We start from the raw sequence: 20,000 nt of genomic DNA, 5'->3' as shown, positions 1-20,000 counted from the left end.
CCTTGACTGATTGTGTCAGAGAAACCTGGAGTGGCCGCGAGGAATCAGTACAGCATGGACCTTTGTCTGTCCGATCAATACTGACCCCTGACACCTGACCTATCGCTGGCAGCCCTCCCGCCATCAAAAATAAGAAGCAGTACAGAACAAATAACCTTTTGGTCACTGTTCTTCCACCAAGCATGTAGGCTTTTGTTTACCTGTGGGGGTTTCGGCTGGATTATCAAAAGTTAAAGCTAGGGTATGCAATTTATTTTAGAACCATATTTTGTCATTTTTGTTGGCTGAAATTCTAGACAGTTATAAATAAAAAAAATAAGGAAATATTGGTATCTGTGACTGCCGCAGACCCATTATAAGACGTCCAATCATTTCATTCGGCCCGGATGTAATGAGTGGACGGCCTGTCTGTCTGTCTGTCTACCTACCCTGCTACACTCATTGCTCAATGCTACTCGTTGCAAATGGCCGCAGTCTTCAACAAGGCTAGGCCGACTTATGGTTTGCGCTAGTGAGCTAGTCAAGTTTTTTGGGGATTGGCTTTAGAGGCAGGCTGTAAGGGAGGGTTGGGATTCGTTCAGTAGGATACTTTCAAAATCTCTCTGGCTGGTTTCTTCTAATGGACTACCCTACCTTTAAACGGTTACTACCAAGTAGCAGCCAACAAAGAGAAACAATAAACTGTATTTAATGGGGAACGTTGTTTTGTTTTAAAGGAGCCTGTTCGTACGGGGCCAACTGTTTTTGATCTGTAATAAAAATGCCTATCTACAGAACCAAAAGCAAAAACACTGATCAATACACCACCATGAGCCCAAGGCCAGTGCTTCCTGCTTCCCTTCTCCCTTATTGAACCGACCGCACAAAAGCCCAGTGTTTGAAGTGTGTGTGTGGTGTGTGATTTGGTGGTGATCATTAACTCTAGCTCTGGGAGTCAATGTCGTTAGTAGTTACTTGCCCATGCAGTCACAATCACAGGCTGCTTGGGTGATGGAGCTGGTGGCTGTTCTCAGACCTCAATCCGATCGAGGAGCACAGCTTGGGGGGAGAATTCAACTCCATACTTTTATTTCAAAAGTGAAAGTTTGTAATTAAAAGTGCAAACTTTCGCTTCAAAGAATGGTACACAGTGTGATGAATTGAGTTCATATTCTGCCCGGTAACCCGCTTCAGAACAATGTGAGCATGTATTGATCCAATATCAACCAAGGTAATAAGGTGTATTGGTGATCACATGGGACCGACAATGACAACAAAAGAACAATGCCGGAGGAGAAAAGGATGGTGGTGGTGGTGGTGGTGGAGTTGCCACATGAAATGTCTGCAACAACTCTTCCAGAAATATCTGTCTTCATTTCAAAATATTGACCGCCCCACCACCACCACCATCACTACTACCACCCTCACCACCCCTGCCAAGAGACCCCAGTCCCTGGCCAACCTCTCTTTCAATAGCGCACCAGGTCTCAAAAGGTCACGGCACATACATTTGCGGACGCAAAAGGTTACCGAACAAACAAAAGACGACTCCACATAGCTTCCTTCCGTCTGTGGCATTCTCCCCTAGAGCCCTGTCCCTGAACGCCCGACTCCTAACCCCCTCCCAACAAACCCTCTCCCGGTCTCGTACTCTTCAAGGATTATCTTTGCCACTATTTGACTCTTTTTTTACTCCTTGTGGCCACCACCACAAGGAAGGTCTTGTCTTTCAGTCTGAGCGTGACTTCTCGGCGTCTCCGTTCTAAAGAGGCAGGGTGAAACTTAATCCGTCTGCCCTTTCCCTGGGAGAGGCGTGAGTCACTGCGCGTGGCTACAACCGCTTCAGCCGTGCTGATTCAACTGACTTTGTGTTTGTTCTGTCTTTCTGTCCGTCTGCCAGCCAGCCTGTTGGTCTTTACCCTCCTTCCACCTGTCTGTCTTTCTGTCCTTTTTTTCTTGCCTTCTTTCGTTTGTCAGTTGTCAAGTTGTTCAAGTCGATCAATGTTCTGTGCTTGGCGCTTTCTTTCTCTTTCTTTCTTTCTTTCTTTCTTTCTTTCTTTCTTTCTTTCTTTCTTTCTTTCTTTCTTTCTTTCTGTCTGGCTGTTTGTCATTCGTTCTATCAATGTTTTTGTTCTTTGATGTTATCTCTCTTTCTTTCTGTCTCTCCATCACTATCTCATTTATCTGGTTCTCTTTCAGTTCTTATGTCTGGTGTTCCAGACGTCTTTGACTTGAGGTTGTTCTTCTTTCACGCCGTCCTTTGTCTCTGCCTCGCTGTCAGGGGAACGTTAGATATCCGTCCCTGAAAAGTTACTTACTTCTGTCTCAGAGGTGTCTGAGTCATACCTGTACATGGATAGTTTGATTTGATAGTGACGGCCCGACAAGTTTCTAATTAGGTTGTTGTAAGTCACTTGGGATAGAAATACTAAATAAACACAAATTAATTCTTAAAAACGTTTTCCACTTGGCTACGGTTTCACAGTCATTCTAATTTAGCTTCGCCTCAAAGTTCTGCACAATGACTCAGCATCACACACCTCAATGCAACATAATCCCAGTGATTACAAAGCTCTCCTTCTTTTGGGAATACACACCGCCCATAAACCCTCAAACACACAGGGAATCATCCAGAGAAACATTGTGTGCGGTTCTTACATTTACATTTACATTTAGGGCATTTAGCAGACGTTTTCATCCAAAGCGAGTCACAATAAGTATATTGTCGAAGAAAATAAGAAAGAGAAAAAACAAAATATCGCTGTCGGTACAGTAAGGATGTTCATAGAACCAAGTGCCAAACACTTATAATCACTATGTTAACCCATTCCCCTTGTACAACAGAGATAGCTAGGATAAGATGCTAGACATTGCAAAGAACTAAGGGCCAGGACGTACAACATACAATAAGTGCATAAGGGGCGAGGCTACGCAGAGTTTAGGTGAACGGCAAGTTATAAAACACCCCGCTTTTCATGTACTTCATACCCTTCTCGACGGGGGAAAGGGCGACTTGCAGTAACGTATCCGTGCGCTGGTGTCAGGGAGAGGCCGAGGAACGTCGTCCGGCAACCCCTGACGCCATCTCTCTATATCGGGTGAGGTGGGAACAGCGTGACCACGGGTTCTGTTTTCGCTCCATTCACACGTCTTGCGATGGAAGACCCTGGAGGTGGGTGTCGGCGAGGGTGGTCTCACCGGGCGCCAGGGTGTGTGTGGGGAGGGGGTTTGATGTCAGCTGTACGTGTTCTTCAGATACTTTAGGGCCGTCTGATCAGTGAACAGTGAAATCCTTTCTTGTGATTTGGATCTAACCAGAGTGGGTAGCGGTTTATGGTGGTATGTAACCGTGGTATATAACCAGATAGAGGAGAAGGGGTATATCAACAGATATACAAGAAGAGGTGTATAGATAAAGATATACAAGAAGGGGTATATAAAAATATGTCCAAGAAGGGTATCGGTATTTGGCAGGGGTGTAACAACGGAAAAAAGCAGAGGACTATCCCTGGATATCAACATGTACTGTATATCAATAGGTATTTTAAATATATACTGTATATCAACATATACGTCAACATGGATATCACCATGTATGTCAACAGGTATTTGAAAAGGTTTCGGGGGGAAAGGTGCTCAGTATAACAGCCACGGACCATTAAACCATCCCTTTCCACATGATGAATTCTCACCTTCCATTATTTTGCTCCATTCCAATTATTCCACACATTTTCCCCACACTGGAACCCTAATGCATCTCCAATTAGCTTAAGCACACCACTGTGCACTCTACACACACACACAAGTGTGTGTGTAGAGTGCACAACAGTGTGCAAACAGAATAGTATAGCGATAGGAGCTGTGTTACGGGTTCGCTGTAATCATGTGGGTCGATGACTTCCCCGATGAAGGACAAAAGGGACTTTGCCGATTGTTCAGAGTGGCGAGCGATTGAGGTAATGAAGTGTGTCTCTCCATTCTTAATTCCTACATACCTTCCTCCAGAATAGCACCAGGGGAAGAATGAGTATCTCCCCTCGCAACGTCCCCTGAGTGCGTTAGCAGAAGAACACACATGGCCAAGTGGAGGTAACGCGAAACACAAGAAGATTCAAAGTTTCACAAGTTTCTGTTCGTCACATACTCATACTGGATGTGGAGTGAAATGTTTACGTGACATACTCTGTATTTTCTGCGCTTAAAAAAAATTCAAAAAAATAAAATAAAAAATAAGATACAATGTAAGTTTTAGAAGGTGTTTTACTATGGAACCCGGGTCTGCCTTGGACTAGTTTCAGGAGGGTGCAGCCGATCAGACTGAGAGATTTCAGAAAAAAAAGTGTCGCTTTAAGAAGGCCCATCCGCTCAGCTCACGGTCCATTAAACCCAACGAACGCCACCGCCCTTGACTCTGTTCTCAGTTCCGCGAGAACCCTGGTGTCTGCGGCCGACTAGTCCTCATCTTCCTCAGCCCTCTGGAGCTGCCTCTTCATAATGGAGAGATGTCGCTCCTCCAGGGTTTTTTCGCTATAGGCTTTCACCAACTGACGTTTGTCGCTGGCTGCTTGTCGCTTCCTGTTGCCCTGAGAGGCAGATGCCTCTCCAGGCACCAAATTCTCATTGGTCGAACAATCGCTTCCTAATCAGTATTTTCAGGAGCGGGAGGGATAAATGAAGACTGATGTTTACTTTTGATGAGTCATAGGCTATATTGTGGGAGAAATTACATTAGTTATTCATAAAAAGGATATTCTAGGCGCTGTTTCTCTATGTCCACCAATTGGACATAGAGTTGGTTGAATTTCAGTCGACCAACACTTTCTTTGGCTACAGCCCTACAAGCGTGTCAAAACTTTCAACTTGTGGAGTCAAGGATGCGTAATAACGCCAAAGAGCTTCATTTTGGGCACCTCAAGGTCCGATAAACAAACTAACGTGAAAAGGTCTTACAGGGCTTACAGTGCTTTTAAAATCATCACATCACACGTGGGAGTGACCACCCAGACGCATGATTGAAAGGATCCATCTTCCTGCCTACCAAGCTGACTGAACCAACGCCGATCTTGAAATGGCTTGTAATGGCTAATCCACGTCATACCGTCATACCGTACGCATGATATTCTGTGATATAAAATGTATCCATTTACAGTTGAGCTGACATTATGAATTTAAGAGAAACACTTACTTTCTCTTATTTCTATGCATTTTGTTTTGTTGATATTGTGATTATCAACAATGTGATGTTTGAATGTCTTGCCTTTTGTGGAACTCAGAAAGAAAAGTTGTGACTGCGGTAGTAACTAAAGCGGACCCTAAACAAACCAAACTAAAAACTAAACACCCATTCAAATAGAGGCCCTTTAATAGGAAAACAGTCATCTCTCTGTGCTCGCTATGAACCAACAGCTTGGTGGTGTGTGTGTTTGTTTACTGTCATCCTCTTGGTTCAATCCCCTCTCTGTTGTCAAGTCACTAGACGCCTTGAAGTGACACCCCATAATACATAATATGATCTGAGTGACTCAACAGTTGTGCGTGTGTGTGTGTGTGTGTGTGTGTGTGTGTGTGTGTGTGTGTGTGTGTGTGTGTGTGTGTGTGCGTGCGTGTGTGTGTGTGTAGGTGTGTGTGTGTGTCATTGGATAAAGGTTGTAAACTCCCTAAAAATAGACTTGACACATGGGTTTACCCAAGCTTTCACACATTCCCTAACGCATGCACATCAACGCACACAAATGCATACACACACACACGCACACACTCACACGCACACAATCACTCATACGGTAACACTTTAAAAGCACGTACTGGAGATCAGATCCATGTCAACACACACACACACACACACACACACACACACACACACACACACACACACACACACACACACACACACACACACACACACAGACACACGCACACACACCCGATCCCTGCGTCGCACCAAATCATTTTCCCAGGGAACAGTCTCAACAGGTTGCGATTACATCAGTGGCCAGATTGTCCAGGAATTAAATTAAGCGCCGATGACCTGCGGCTATCACTCGTCAACTCACCGGACAGACGGTGGGAAATGGAAAAAAGAGCACGGAGGCCAATAGGGTGCCAAGTTCTGTAAACAGAAAATCTGAGCTTGCTAAGCTGTAAAGAGTAACTCTACCTCCTCAAGCTAGTTCAGCTGTAAACAATAACTCTACCTCCTCAAGCTAGTTCAGCTGTAAACAGTAAATCGACCTCCTCAAGCTAGTTTAGCTCTAAACAGTGACACTAGCAGTACGGTCACTGAAGGCTAATCTATTCTTTGTCTTGAGGGGGAGTCCACGTTGAGGATTGATTTAACATTAAAGTGAGGGTACACAGCAACAGAACCACAACGTTTGACCGCGACTTTGGGGTATTGCATGCATCTACATCTATTTGTATTTGACCACAGTTACTGTTATATATTTTGCATATACTTTTTATTGAGCATTTATGCTTAAATATTAGCATGTGTAATGTAATCCAAGAAAATCTAAGTGTTTGTCCTTCTCACTCTATGAACTGACTATGCATAGAATGTACTTCAACGAAAGGCCAAGGAGATTGGAATTTATTGATTGGAATAATGATGGTAGGTCCTAATCCTAATCCTAATCCCAATGTATTTAGTGGATAGAACTTCACAGAACTTCAATACAGGTCGATCCGTTACAATCAATTATCATTGATTGCAACGTTGGAAATCGATGCGGTTGCATTGCCTGGAAATGGACTGATTTAACTAGAGACATTTGCGCGTCCCTGCTCAGTCTTGTAGCCTTTCTTCAAATAACACCGTACACTTCTCCAGAGAAGATCCAATCCCAAAGCAGATCCTGCATCTCACTGAGCAACTAAAACTGCTTCGCTTGTCGTTCCAATCCCCACCAATCGATGACGCCAGACTCCCAGACCCGCAACACACCTCATTCTGATTCCAACTGTGTTGACGTGTGCAGCAACACACACAGCCCCCCCAGAGAGGCGGTGGGCTCCCCTAAGTGAGGGGGACGGGCAGCCAGATCTCCACAGACAGCCAGCCATGCAGGCAGTCAGGGGGGGGATGAAAGGGCTTTTGGGTGTCAGATTGACTGGCACCCCTGCTGAGCTCCCCACCGCCACGTTCCACCCTAATTCCTCCGCCTCGTGAAGGCGACTGTCAAGGTGAAAGACGAGCGAGCTCGACGTGTTACAAAACGTTACCGCCGGTTGACCTCGCTCACCTCCCCGGCGCTCAGCGACCTCATCTCTTAGAGACGATGATTGCATTCTTATTTTTCGTTTTCCGTTGTTTTAATCGAATAATTCAGATGCATTGCTCAATCAAGGGCGGTCTCGGGCTGGCTGAGGCCAGCGCGGATGATGGGGATCGAACGGGCTGCCTCCTGGCCGGGCGTCTAACGCCCTGTGGCCGCTTTGCCATCCTGCCTCTGGGTTGATTGATTCCCTGACGTTGGGGTCCGATCCGCTACAGAGGTCTAAAGAGAGTACAAGAATACACTTTCAAGCTGGAGATGTTACTGGTGCCAAACCATTTCAGAAAGGAGAGTGGAGATGCACTCATGTTCCTTGGCATGTTGGAATAATCTTCAAATTAAGAAAATAATTGCGTTCAATACGGTGCCTCTGTATGACCTCTGAATTCTCCATCGACCAGTTTGGCCTTTTGGACACAGAGACACAGCCCATCTCCATGGCTGATCCACTGACCTTTCATCTCAATCACGACCTTAAAGTCAATGCACACACTGAACAGGAACCCTGGGTCCTGAACCTTCGAAGGAGACCGGCACGTCCCTCTCAGTTCAGACCCTTAAACCCTCTTCGTCTTCATCGAACGGAGCTGAACGAGGAAGAGGAATACACTCAGGGTGAAGTCACTCATTAATCAATTGAGGCTCTTTATCCCGGCTAGGGCGCGATGCACCGAGCAGAGCCGGCCTCCCATCGTCCATCTTCCTCAACCCCCCCCCCCCCCCCCCCATGGTGCTGATGGAGGCTGGGTTCTGGAGCCAACTGGCAATCAGGTAGTGAAGGTAAGAAGATACCACACACACACACACACACACATACACACACACACACACACAGAAAGAGCCAGAGACACACACAGACAGACCCACAGACACAGACACACACACAGAGCCAGAGACACAGACAGACACAGAGACACACACGCGCACTCATACTTACACACACACACACACACACACACACACACACACACACACACACACACTCACAAACACAAACCAAACAAACAGAAACACACAGACACGAGTCTGACACCCTGCCGCTGGTGGTGAATGATGCGCTTTATGTTTCAGCAGCATAATATATAAACCTTGTACACGTTCTGGCCTTTAGGGCTCCGGGGCCGGGGTCAGCGAATCACATCCATCTCCCAACCCTCCACACCCTGCCTCTGTTGCTAGGCTGACATATTATGGGATGGCCATCATAAAGATATCTTGTAACAGTGATTTATCGGCCTATAAGAAGCAGAGGCGTTACTCATCGGAGTGCTCAGCTCTCTGATGAAAGGAGGACAGGAGTTTGATTTGTGGTCCGAGCCAATCACGCGCCTCCTATTTATAAAAGGAAGAGGAAGTGTTCTCTGAGAACGTTAATCCATGCCATGCCCCCTTTTACACACACACACACACACGCACACATAGAGTACACACTCGCACCTCCACCCTCTTCTGTCTGTTTCTCTCTGTCCTCTATCTTTGCATGCAGCCATTGCGTTTGGTTGTGTATGCACTAGAGTTAGTAGACTCCACACACTGTGTATAATCTGTAATAAAAATCACACTAAAGTGCCAATGAATCTGCTCATGGAGCACAGGGCCTCTAGCTGCTCCAAAGGGCCCGCGTTCAGTGGTTCTGCTGGGGGAAGATAAACCCCTGATTAGGGGTGGAGGGAAGAAAATCTATTCATGGGAGAATCACAAAGCTAATCTTCTGTGATTCTGATCGATTCACAATTGCTTTCCGTGTTTATTTCTTCGGTTGAATGAATATATATTTAACTGTATTTTGTATATGTAGGCCAGTGGGCCTTTTAATATCAGAACATGGACATAATTGTGGGTCACCTCTACTATAAAGGACTATAAAGTCCAACGCTGCCAACATTATTTGCTGGGCTTTTCCATAAACCAATAACTCGGATCCATAGATGATTTCCTAGACATTATTTCTGTAACTGATGCTATTTTAGCTTGGTGTTGCATCCCCGATTTAACTGTGTTCTTAACTCAATACCTTGTTAGAATGTATAGAATACATGAAACATACATAAATTAAATAACGGCAGTGAATCGTGTTCTTAGACTCTGTGTTATACTCTGCTTCTCTTGTGTTGTGGGCCGTGGTGTTACACTAAGCGTTGTTACTTCCCGGTGTTGTTGTGTGATAATGTATGTAAAGGGTGTTGTTGGTTTTTCCCCCACGGGGACTACAAACTGACTTTCTAAATTAAATCAATAAATAAATTGTAACGCTCGCACACAGATCACTCAAGGTTTAGAATCGGCCACAAGAATAAAATACCTTTAACAGAGGAATATGTTAACAGACTGTGTTACCACCAACTGGCTTCTGAAACTGGCTGTCATAGAAACCGACGGTTTGATCAAAATAAAACACCTTGTAGTCACGATGAAACAGGTGAACTAGAGACTCAGAGTCTCACACTGTCTCTAAATAATAATGAACAAATAATGAAATTCAAAATAATCCTCACAAAATGTACAAAACTAATTCCAGATTACCCAAACCTCCAAAAAGCCAAGATACAACTCCTACTTGTTATATTGTAATAACTGCATGTATTGCATGTTGTCAATTTGTATGTGTACTGTTCATGGATAATCTACTAATTTATTTACATATTTGTTTCTGGGAGAAATTGAGAGAGAGAGAGAGAGAGAGAGAGAGAGAGAGAGAGAGAGAGAGAGAGAGAGAGAGAGAGAGCCAGACAGCCAGACAGACAGACAGACAGACAGACAGACAGACAGACAGACAGACAGACAGACAGACAGAGAAAGAGACAGAGCGAGACAGAGAGAGAGATAAAGAGAGAGACAGACAGACAGAGAAAGAGACAGAGAGAGACATAGAGAGAGACAGAGAGAGAGAGAGAGAGACAGACAGAGAAAGAGACAGAGAGAGACAGAGAGAGACAGAGAATGTGAATGAAAGCGAGAGAGAGAGCGAAAGGATGCCTTCTGGAAGAATCCATGGAGTGGGGATTCTTCTTTCAAGTGTAAAAATCATCCCAGGCCAGAAGCCCACTGAGGTGTGTGACGGCCCCAACCCGGCGACAGAGGCTAATGCTTTTTATTTCACATCATAAAGGACGACAGTTCCTAGCGAGGATCTCGCAAACATCAACCAACCATAAGGAAGGGCACAGCTCTGTGAAAAGGGAGAAACATTGAGATCGAGGCTGTGTGTCTGGGTTCCCAGCTCCGTCTGAAAGGGGAACAGCGAGCCACATAAATGACTTGTGCAATACACAGTGAATCAGCATTAGTCTCACATGGGAAATCCAGATTAATAAACGTGCGGCTTTCATGCTGGCAGGCAGCATTCACCACCTGGGTATTGAGTGAACCCCGACAACATCCCACCCAGACGCCCACCAAAAATGATTCTGCTCGCTGTGATTGCAAAATATTATGGTAGCAATTCCAATTTATTCACCAGCGGATAACAGCAGCATCCGCATAATGTCACAATATCCCTATCTGAAGAATAGGGACAGCAGGAAAATAACCTTTACAGGAACATGCTCCTGGCATTTCCTTCAGGGTTCGAACCCTTAATCCTGCACCCTGATTTAAATTCACCTCCGTATTTATGAAGGCAAATCGATTCAGTAATGAGGCCTGGAGCAGTCGACCCCCCCCCCCCCCCTCGCTGCTGGGATTCGGCCCGCTCAGAACTGGTGTGAACCGGGTCGGCACCTAAGATAAGGGGTCTGCGTCCACGATTAATCGGACGGCAAATCACAGCCTCATTACAGCAGGCGTCGAATAACAACAACCAATCGAGTTGTAATCATGATGAAGCTTCGGATATTGAACGAGTCGAGGCGGCTCATCGTGAATCGTAATGCGGTCTGATGTTTGTTGTGTACGTGTTGTGTTTGGTTCTGTGCAAGGCTTACACACACATACACATGCTTACGAAGGCACGAAGACACACACAGACACACACTGAGTCAAACACTGACAAACACAAACACACACACACACACACACACAGAGACACGCAGAGACAGACGCACGCAAACAGACAAACATACGCACTGACAAACACACAGGGTCAAACACACACACACACACACAGACACAGACACACACAGACACACACTGAGTCAAACACTGACAAACACAAACACACACACACACACACAGAGACTGACACACACAAACATACGCACAGACAAACACACAGCGTCAAACACACACACACACAGACATACACACAGAGACAAACACACACACACACACACACACACACACACACAGTTACAGACACACACACACACACAGTTGTGGCTGCCGTTTAGATTGACAGCCACGTGCCCTCACACCGGGCCCAGCCTGCTGCGACCCCCTCCACCCTGTTTAGCCTGAGAGCCCCAACCAGGCGACCCCCCCACCTGTAAACAACCACCTGATCATAGGGGCGGTCCTCCGTCACAGGGGGAGGAGCGGGGGGAGTGGTATAAACCACCACCACCACCACCCCCCCTGCCCACCACCACCGCCGTCCTTCATCCCGGAGGGTGGGGACCCGACCCCCTGCCTTTGCAACTCGTTGTGACCCCCATTACCCCCCAGGAGGGTTCCCCTGGGGGCCCTAAGCGGCCCCCCGAGATGAGTGATGGGTGGGTGGAGGCGGTCGCCGTGGTAACCGTGTCTGTCTGCCGCTCTGCCTGGACCGCTCTGCCTGGATCGGCCCGATTTCAAAGATCTATAACTAGTGTGTTTGATCGTCTGTCTGTCTGTCTGTCTGTCTGTCTGTCTGTCTGTCTGTCTGTCTGTCTGTCTGTATGCCTGTCTGTCTGTATGTATGTGTGTGCGTGTGTCTTTGTGCGGAGCAGGTGTGTGTGTGTGGTCCAGTCTTATTGGACTGTGTGTGCTTCATAAAGGGAGAGATAATAAACTCACACTGGGCTGAAGGGTGAGCACCACTAGCTGTTGGATGGCCCTCACACACACACACACACACACACACACACACACACACACAGGGGTCTCATCACGCCCGTCTCCCTCCTGCTGTGTGGCTGTGATAAAAACGAGCGTGCTGTCTCACACACCACACACAGAGACACACTTCAAACACACACAGACACACACACTTCCCACACACACTCAAAGAAACACACACAGACACACTTCCCACACACACTCAAAGAAACACACACTCAAAGACACACACACACCTCACAAACAAACACACACTTCACACGCACAGACACACTTCGCACACAGACACACAAAGAAACACACACACACTTCCCAAACACACTCACACACACACACACACACTCACTCACTCACTTCCCATAAAGACACACACACACACACACACACACGCACACCCTTAATGACCCATAATGGCAAGTGGCTCCAATGAGGTCCCTAACCGTCTGATGTGGTGTGACGTTTGGGGGCGAGGCGACTCTGCAGTGGAACGCAGCCTGAATCCCAATGGAGGGGGGGCTGTCAGCACCCCTATTACTGACCGAGATCTGGGGGAGGGATTCCTTAAATAAATAAATAAATAAATGTAGATTTTTGTGTGTTTGGATGTTGGATAAACACAGAGGGGGAAGGGTGAGGTTCCAGTCCTGGTATCGGAATCCCCACTTCCTGTTTGAGGCGGTGGCCAGGAATCCCCGCTTACTGTTGAACGCGGTGGTTGGGCATCCCCACTTCCTGTTTGACGCACTGGTCAGGAATCCCCACTTCCTGTTCAGCACGGTTATAGAAATTGCACAACAGTTGAAGACATATTGGTAAGTTATTTTTGAATTCAACGTTTTCTACTTGAACATTTTGTATCAATTCTGAAGGGGATTCTTCAAAGTTCTCAGCTACAAAGTGCATTTTGCAAAGAAATACTGTAAATGCATCATGTTTTCAAACTCAAAGATAACTGTTGGAATAATCGTGATTTCAATATTGACCAAAATAACAGTGAGTATGGGTCTGTGGGGGTCTGCTCAGCCCCAGGTTCCTGGGGGCCCTTAACACCATAAAGGCTCCTTAAGGACCCCACGGCCGTCCCCACGGAGGTCTCTGGGGTCTAACACACAGTGGAACATGGTATCCCTATTAAAGACACCGACGCATCCATGCCAGGAGGAAGATGTGACGCATCTGCAGACTTTGGTTTGCTTCGACGACAGGCTGTTCTACAGGATGTTAAGAGTGATGCTGTAGACAAGTAACATAAAATATTATTTTATAGATATATAAAATATATAAATACAAAATATTCACCAGGCTAACTGAGCCATGCAGCCCGGCAGTGCTGATACATTTCAGGGCTGAGTGGTTAAGCCCTGCGCTGGAGCGCTGGCGGATTAGCCCGGCGCTATGTCCCCACACTGCTCGTTTGGGGGTAGTTGACAGGCCTTTGTTTTGATTGGCCGGAGCAGCTGCTGTCGTCGGGCGGAGGGCAGGCGGACAAACGTGTCGTTGTTTCAGGCAGAGCGGGGAGCGGGAACGCCGTTTCAGGAAGGAACTGACGGGGGCTATGCAAATTAGACTTTTAAGGATAAAAGAGAAACTGAGTAAATATGGGGGGAGGGAAGGGAGAGAGGAAGGGAGGAAGAGAGGGAAGGAAGGAAGGGAATAAGGGAGGAAGAGAGGGAAGGGAGGAAGAGAGGAAAGGGAGGGAGGAAGGAAGATAGGAAGGAAGGAAGGAAGGAAGGAAGGAAGGAAGGAAGGAAGGAAGGAAGGAAGGAAAGGAGAGAGGAATAGAAGGGAGGGAGAGAAGGAAGGGAGGTAGAGAAGTATGGAGGCTTTTTGTTTCTCTGGTTTGTTTGGCGTAAGCACACTGATGTCGTCGTTGTTTTAAGGAGGATTCATGTCCTGTTCTCCTGCAGCGCCACGACACTAAGTCAATACACTCTTACACACTGAAACACACACACACACACACACACACACACACACACACACACACACACACACACACACACACACACACACACACACACACACACACACACCACTTACAGCAGCACAGACACAGACTGACATCGGGATGCTGGTTTGAGGCAGTGGCCAGAGATATTTGAAGGAAACGTGGACAAAAAAAGACAAAGGCATCATTCTCTGGTAAGGCACCACCGGCGGCCATTATAAGAGATCTGCTGTGACCCTCATTACGTTCGATGTTTGTGTTACTTGTACGACGATTTGATTGGGTTCGTGTTACCTGCTTCGAAACAGAAACCCTGAATTTTTCTTTTTAAACATACCTTGTATGCAAATGTGAGCGGAAAAGTGATAGACACTGCTTTCATGGGATTCAAACCTGCAGCACTTTAATGCCCAACTTCAACTCTTAATAGAAAGACATTCCTAAAGTTGCAATCCATTCAGTTGAATCGTAACCTCTTCAAAAGGAGGCATCATCCCAAAGAAGCTCTGACTGGATAATGAATTACCAACTGACACCAGAGATTCCCAACCGACACCGAGTACCGCTCCAAAGCACCACTCACACAGGAAAATTCGTTGAGGTTAACGACGTAAGCTCCATTGTCTTATCTTACGACATGCAGATAAGATAGAAATGTCTTTACTAACCGCCTCCCTCTTCCAGATACTTGGTACGGCATTGTACTGATCATTTTGTATGGACAAACTCACAACCTTGAGATAACGACTCCTTAATTCAACAGCAGCATGCCTACCTTGGTAGAGAAACATGCCATCATTGCTCAAGAACGATCTTGATTATCAAAACATTTATGAGGGGTTGTGAAAGAAGCCGATAATTGTCTATCCTTGGAAATGTATGGGTGAGTGTCTGAGTGTAGCTATAGTCCTCTTTTATTATGGGATGGTTGTAAAGGAATTTCTATTGCAAACACGGAACACAGCATGACTGCAAATATCGTTGGACACGGTCACAAAGAATCCCTGTTGACACTGTGGGTAATTCCAACGGTTATATGATTCAATACCGGAGGACTTTTGAACTAACAGTTGGGTTCTGTTTTATAGTGGGGTGGCACAGCACAAAAATACATAGCAACTGTTCATTTTGTTATAAAAGCATCAAATTTAGCAGCGATAGTAAAAATGGCTACCATGGTCATCAGAATGCCAATCTGCATTGGCCCAACATCCAGATTTCTTCTAAATATATTAAGCTAAATATGCACAAAATATTGCACTTTTATCACTAAATCAACTATAGGTTAGCTCTGCCGCCCCAATGTTAGGGCTCTGCTTGGTTTAAAGAGTAACAAGGATGAAACAGCGCCCTCTCTGGTGAAACATGGCTCACTGCAGCTGTTGGTGAGGGGCTGAAAGTGTGCCAGATATTGTCACATGCTCTATAAAGCACAACAAGCAAGACGTGTACTGTATATAGTGCTGCCCCCAAGGGTCGCTCTGAATCTTCAGTTCCTCTTTAAACTGCCACCCATACAGTACATAACAGAGATTATATTTCTAACGGATGATTTATAGATCATAACCTCCAAATCGCGTACGACTGGGAAAACACCAGCTGCCCTAAAGACAACAGCATCGAGCTCAACTGAATCTATGTCTCTCTGCCAACCCCTTGGCTGGTGATGGGAAATTAACATGGCTGCTTACCTGACCATCTGTTACGCTTCACTGACTGCCTGTTCCCTTAACCTGTTTTTTCAGACGACATGGTCAAGTGAATAATGTTAATATGTAATTCATTTTAATTGAACTCACACCATATTAATTACTTTGACTGAAAGTGTGTGCGTGCGTGCGTTAGTGTGTACAGGGTGTGTGCGTGCGTGTGTGTGAGTGCATATGTGTGTGCATACGTGCATGTGCACATGCGTGCATGTTTGCATGTATACGTACGTGTGTGTTTGTGTGCATGTGTGTGTGTGTGCATGCAGGCTGGGCGCGTGTGCATGTGCACGTGCGATGTGCATGCGCGCGTGCACGTGTGTGGACGTGTCTGATCATAACTGTGAGCCCTCACTTCGGTCATTATTCCCCCTAAACACATCTCTGACGACCCTCTGTGACTGCATATGTGCGTGTGTGCATGTGCACATACGTGCACGTGTGCATGTATACGTCTGTCTGTCTGTCTGTCTGTCTGTCTGTCTGTCTGTCTGTCTGTCTGTCTGTCTGTCTGTGTGTGTGTGTGCGTACAGGGTGTGGCACACGTGCGTGTGCATGGCATGTGTGTGTATACGTATGTGCGTGTCTGATCACCACTGTGAGCCCTCACTTCAGTCGTCACTCTCCCCCCCCCAGCACATCTCTAACGACCCTCTCTCAGCGTTAGAGAAAAGTCTGCCACTTCCTGCCAGGCGTCTCGCGGCTCCTTGATTCCAGCGTGTCAAACACGGAGAAAGAGTTTTTAATTGGTGGTTTGTGGCGCTTGGCTCCGTCCGCAGCCCACTCTGGGGGGGGGGGGCGAGAGCACCTGTTCCCTGCGCCTGGGGTTCCTGGTTCCCGCGCTACAACATGCGTATAGAGTTTCATGTGAACAACATTACAGCGTGAATGTCCAGCCTTGTAAAAACATGGCGAAAAAAACATGTAATACTTTTACAAAACTGTAATACTAAAAAAATATGTAAATGTGCGAGAAAAATACAAATTCGAATTAAAAAACGAAAACGTTGGTTAGATAAACGTTGGGGAATAGAAGCAGCTAAAATAATAGAGGGAAACAAAATCCACAAAATATGTCAATACAAGTACTGCAGATCACTGCAGACACACTGCAGATCACTGCAGGCACGAGACTCCCTCTTGCCTCTCCCTAGAAAGCACATCCTCCCTTAGTAAATCCCTCTGAGCCGATTCCACCATCATGCACTTCCCAGTTCTCCGGGCAGTCTGGTCTCCTCCCAAGCACAAAGACGGCTTTGGCTTCCTCCAAATCAAACTTTGGTAATCTGCTCTTGGCAGGCTCCGTTCTGGTCGCCACCACTTAGTACAACACTCCTGTTAGTGGTTCAGCACCCTTATTCACAGCTACCTGGAATAAATCTGCTTAATTCAAATCCCCTCCCGTGCTCACTGTATGTCGCCTGGGATCCAAGCATCTGCTGAGCGACTGAGCCGAAATAGATTCACCATTTCACCCGAGTTTCTTATTTATGTCTCGTCTGTGTCGCTTTCCACCTGACGTTTGCTCAGAGCCCGGTCCGACCTCTGGTGAGACTCGAGTCTTCTATCGCAAAATAATGAAGACTCACTTGTTTAGAGTTTACCTAGACTCTGCATATCCTCCCCCCCACACCCCTCTTACGCACAATGTTTGTATATCCTTGCACTTAAAAATAGTACTTAGCATTTTGCATCTTATCCCAGGTCTCTGTGTTGTGTATGTGGAATGGGTTAACATAGCGATTGTGGGTGCTTGGAAATTGGTTCTACATCCTTACTGTACCGACGGCAAGATAACTTTGGAGAAAAGCGTCTTCCAAATGCCCCAAATGTAAATGTAAATCTCTGGTGGCAGATGAGGAGGTCAGGTTGCAGACAAAAGGCTCTCAGTCTGTCCCGGTCCGTCTGTCCGGTGCGCCACCTCTCTGCTCTGCTGCGGTGGCGGAGCCCCTGTCTCGTCTCATGTACTCATCCGTCTCCGGGCCCCGTTTGGGCTGACCGGGCACGTCTTGTTTCTGGGTCACTCTAAGCCAAGTCCCCTACCCTACCTCCACACTTGTAGCTACGAGCTAAATGCTACATGCATGGTATTGAGTTGGATTCGGGGGAACATGGAAAGGCTGAAATTACCACTTTTACAAAATTAAAAGTAATCATATAATTATATTATTAGGATAGTAATAGTGAACATATGTATCATATAATATGTAATATATGTTTATTTATCTTTTACGATTATCCAGAGATACTTTCCACACTGTAAAGCCAGTGTTACTGAGGACATTAAGGAATAAACAAACATGGAGGAATATAAAGTGTGTTTCAGAAACATGAAGGGAGGGAGGCAGAGCTGAGGGGAAGAGAGAGAAGGGAGAGGAAGACGAGGAAAGAAGAGGAAAGAAGGAGGGAGGGAGGGAAGGGAGGAGAGAGGAGGGGGGATAATCAGGGAGGGAGGGGAAAGAAGGAGGGAGGGAGGGAAGGAGGGGAGAGAGGGAGGGAGGGAGGAAGGGAAGGAGGGGAGAGAGGGAGGGAGGGAGGGGAGGGAGAGAAATAAGGAGGGAGGGAGGGAGGGAGGAAGGGAAAGAGGGAGGGAGGGGAGAGAAGGGAGTGAAAGAAGGAGAGAAGGGAGGGAGAGAGGGAGGGGAGAAGGGAGTGAAAGAAGGAGAGAAGGGAGGGAGGGAGGGAGGGAGGGAGGAGTGGGAAGGAGGGAAAGAGGGAGGGAGGGAGGAAAGGAAGTAGGGAGGGACGGAGGGGAGAGAAGGAGCGAGGAAGGAAGGAGGGGGGGGGAAAGAGAGGGGGAAGCGAAGAGAAGGAGGGAGGGAGAGACACAGGGGAGAGAAGACGAGAGCAGAGGAGTGCCGACATCACAGAAATACAAACATAAATTGTGGACTGGGCCGTCGCAGGCCGGGTGTCAGGCTGAATCACAGAGCGGGGGTCCGTAGACGGGCTGACCATGGGACGGGGTCACCGAGGGGACCGGTCAGGTGGGGGGACTGGTGGGAGGTTGGAGGGGGGTTCACATCCAATTCATCCCATCAAGCAGGTCGGGTCATACCTCTAGGTTCAAACTACAGACACGATTGGGCAGGTTCTGGGGAGGGGGGGGGGCTACCTCCGTCACTGAGCCGTCCACCATTTGAGGAATAGAAATACTAAGTGATCGTGAATTAAGTTACGACACGAATTAAGTTATGGGCGTGGCAGGTAGACCTTCTCTTCTCAGAGAGAGAGAGAGAGCAAGAGAGAGAGAGAGAGAGCAAGAGAGAGAGAGAGAGAGAGAGAGAGAGACAACGAGAGATAGACAGAGAGAGAGAGTGAAAGAGAGAGAGACAGAGACAGAAAGAGAGAGAGAGAGAGCAAGAGAGAGAGAGAGAGACAACGAGAGAGAGAGAGAGTGAAAGAGAGAGAGACAGAGAGAGACAGAGACAGAAAGAGAGAGAGACAGAGAGAGACAGAAAGAGAGAGAGACTGAGAGACAGACAGACAGATAGAGAGAGAGAGCAAGACAGAGAAGTCACAGAGTGCTTGTGTGCACTGAGCTGCAGGAGGACAAAATGTAGTGAGAAAACACTGATTTCTTTCACTGCTGCCTGACTCAGTTGCCAGGTGATGCTTTTGAAATGAGTTTCTGGTCAGGAGAACACACAGTGCACCAAGTCTTTCCACACCCGTCCAGCTGAGGTCATTCCAGTGGAAAGGAAAGTTTCCCCCGACGGCACAAGTTGCACATTCGAAAATGACTTACCCTAAATATTACTTTTAAGTACTCCTATAAACCTTTGGTAGCAGAGCATAAAACCTTATAAGATGAAAACATGTGCAGCAGACTTCATTCTGAAGCTGTATTAATCTGTGGTTAGTAGCCTGTTTTAGATGTACTTATGACTTCTTTGGAATAGTGAATGCCCAGTAGACTTAAGGTCGACACTGTGTGTACAAATGATTTTCTCTTGAGACAATAAAGTTTATACGATCTTAACTACTGCTCTCTACTTTAAATATTTACATAACAGGATTGTGGGGAGTATGAACAACATTTCACCTATCCTAAAATCCATATCCTGGAGCGAACAGAACTATGGTGATATCTCAACAGACACGGGTTTATAAAAACAT

The 20,000-nt window shown here is 46.6% G+C and overlaps 2 protein-coding genes across 3 annotated transcripts in view; one reads left to right on the top strand and one right to left on the bottom strand.

Moving 5' to 3' along the window:
- Positions 1-20,000, bottom strand: part of LOC307075013 (shaker-related potassium channel tsha2) — a 69,297-nt gene that overhangs the window by 32,820 nt on the left and 16,477 nt on the right. The gene's annotated exons all lie outside the window — the stretch shown is intronic.
- The window catches only part of LOC307075015 (rho GTPase-activating protein 8-like), a 35,928-nt gene continuing 30,196 nt past the window's right edge, over positions 14,269-20,000 (top strand). Inside the window, exon 1 of one of the 2 annotated variants that reach the window (XM_079735496.1) lies at positions 14,269-14,369. The gene's annotated coding sequence lies outside the window, so the exon portion shown is untranslated. The remainder of the gene's footprint in view (positions 14,370-20,000) is intronic. The other variant, XM_079735495.1, reaches the window with a different exon arrangement.

This window comes from Pollachius pollachius, assembly GCF_949987615.1.
Source record: "Pollachius pollachius genome assembly, chromosome: 4".
Taxonomy (NCBI): domain Eukaryota; kingdom Metazoa; phylum Chordata; class Actinopteri; order Gadiformes; family Gadidae; genus Pollachius; species Pollachius pollachius.
Note: the sequence above shows the minus strand (reverse complement) of the source record. Positions and strands in the feature narration are given on the sequence as shown.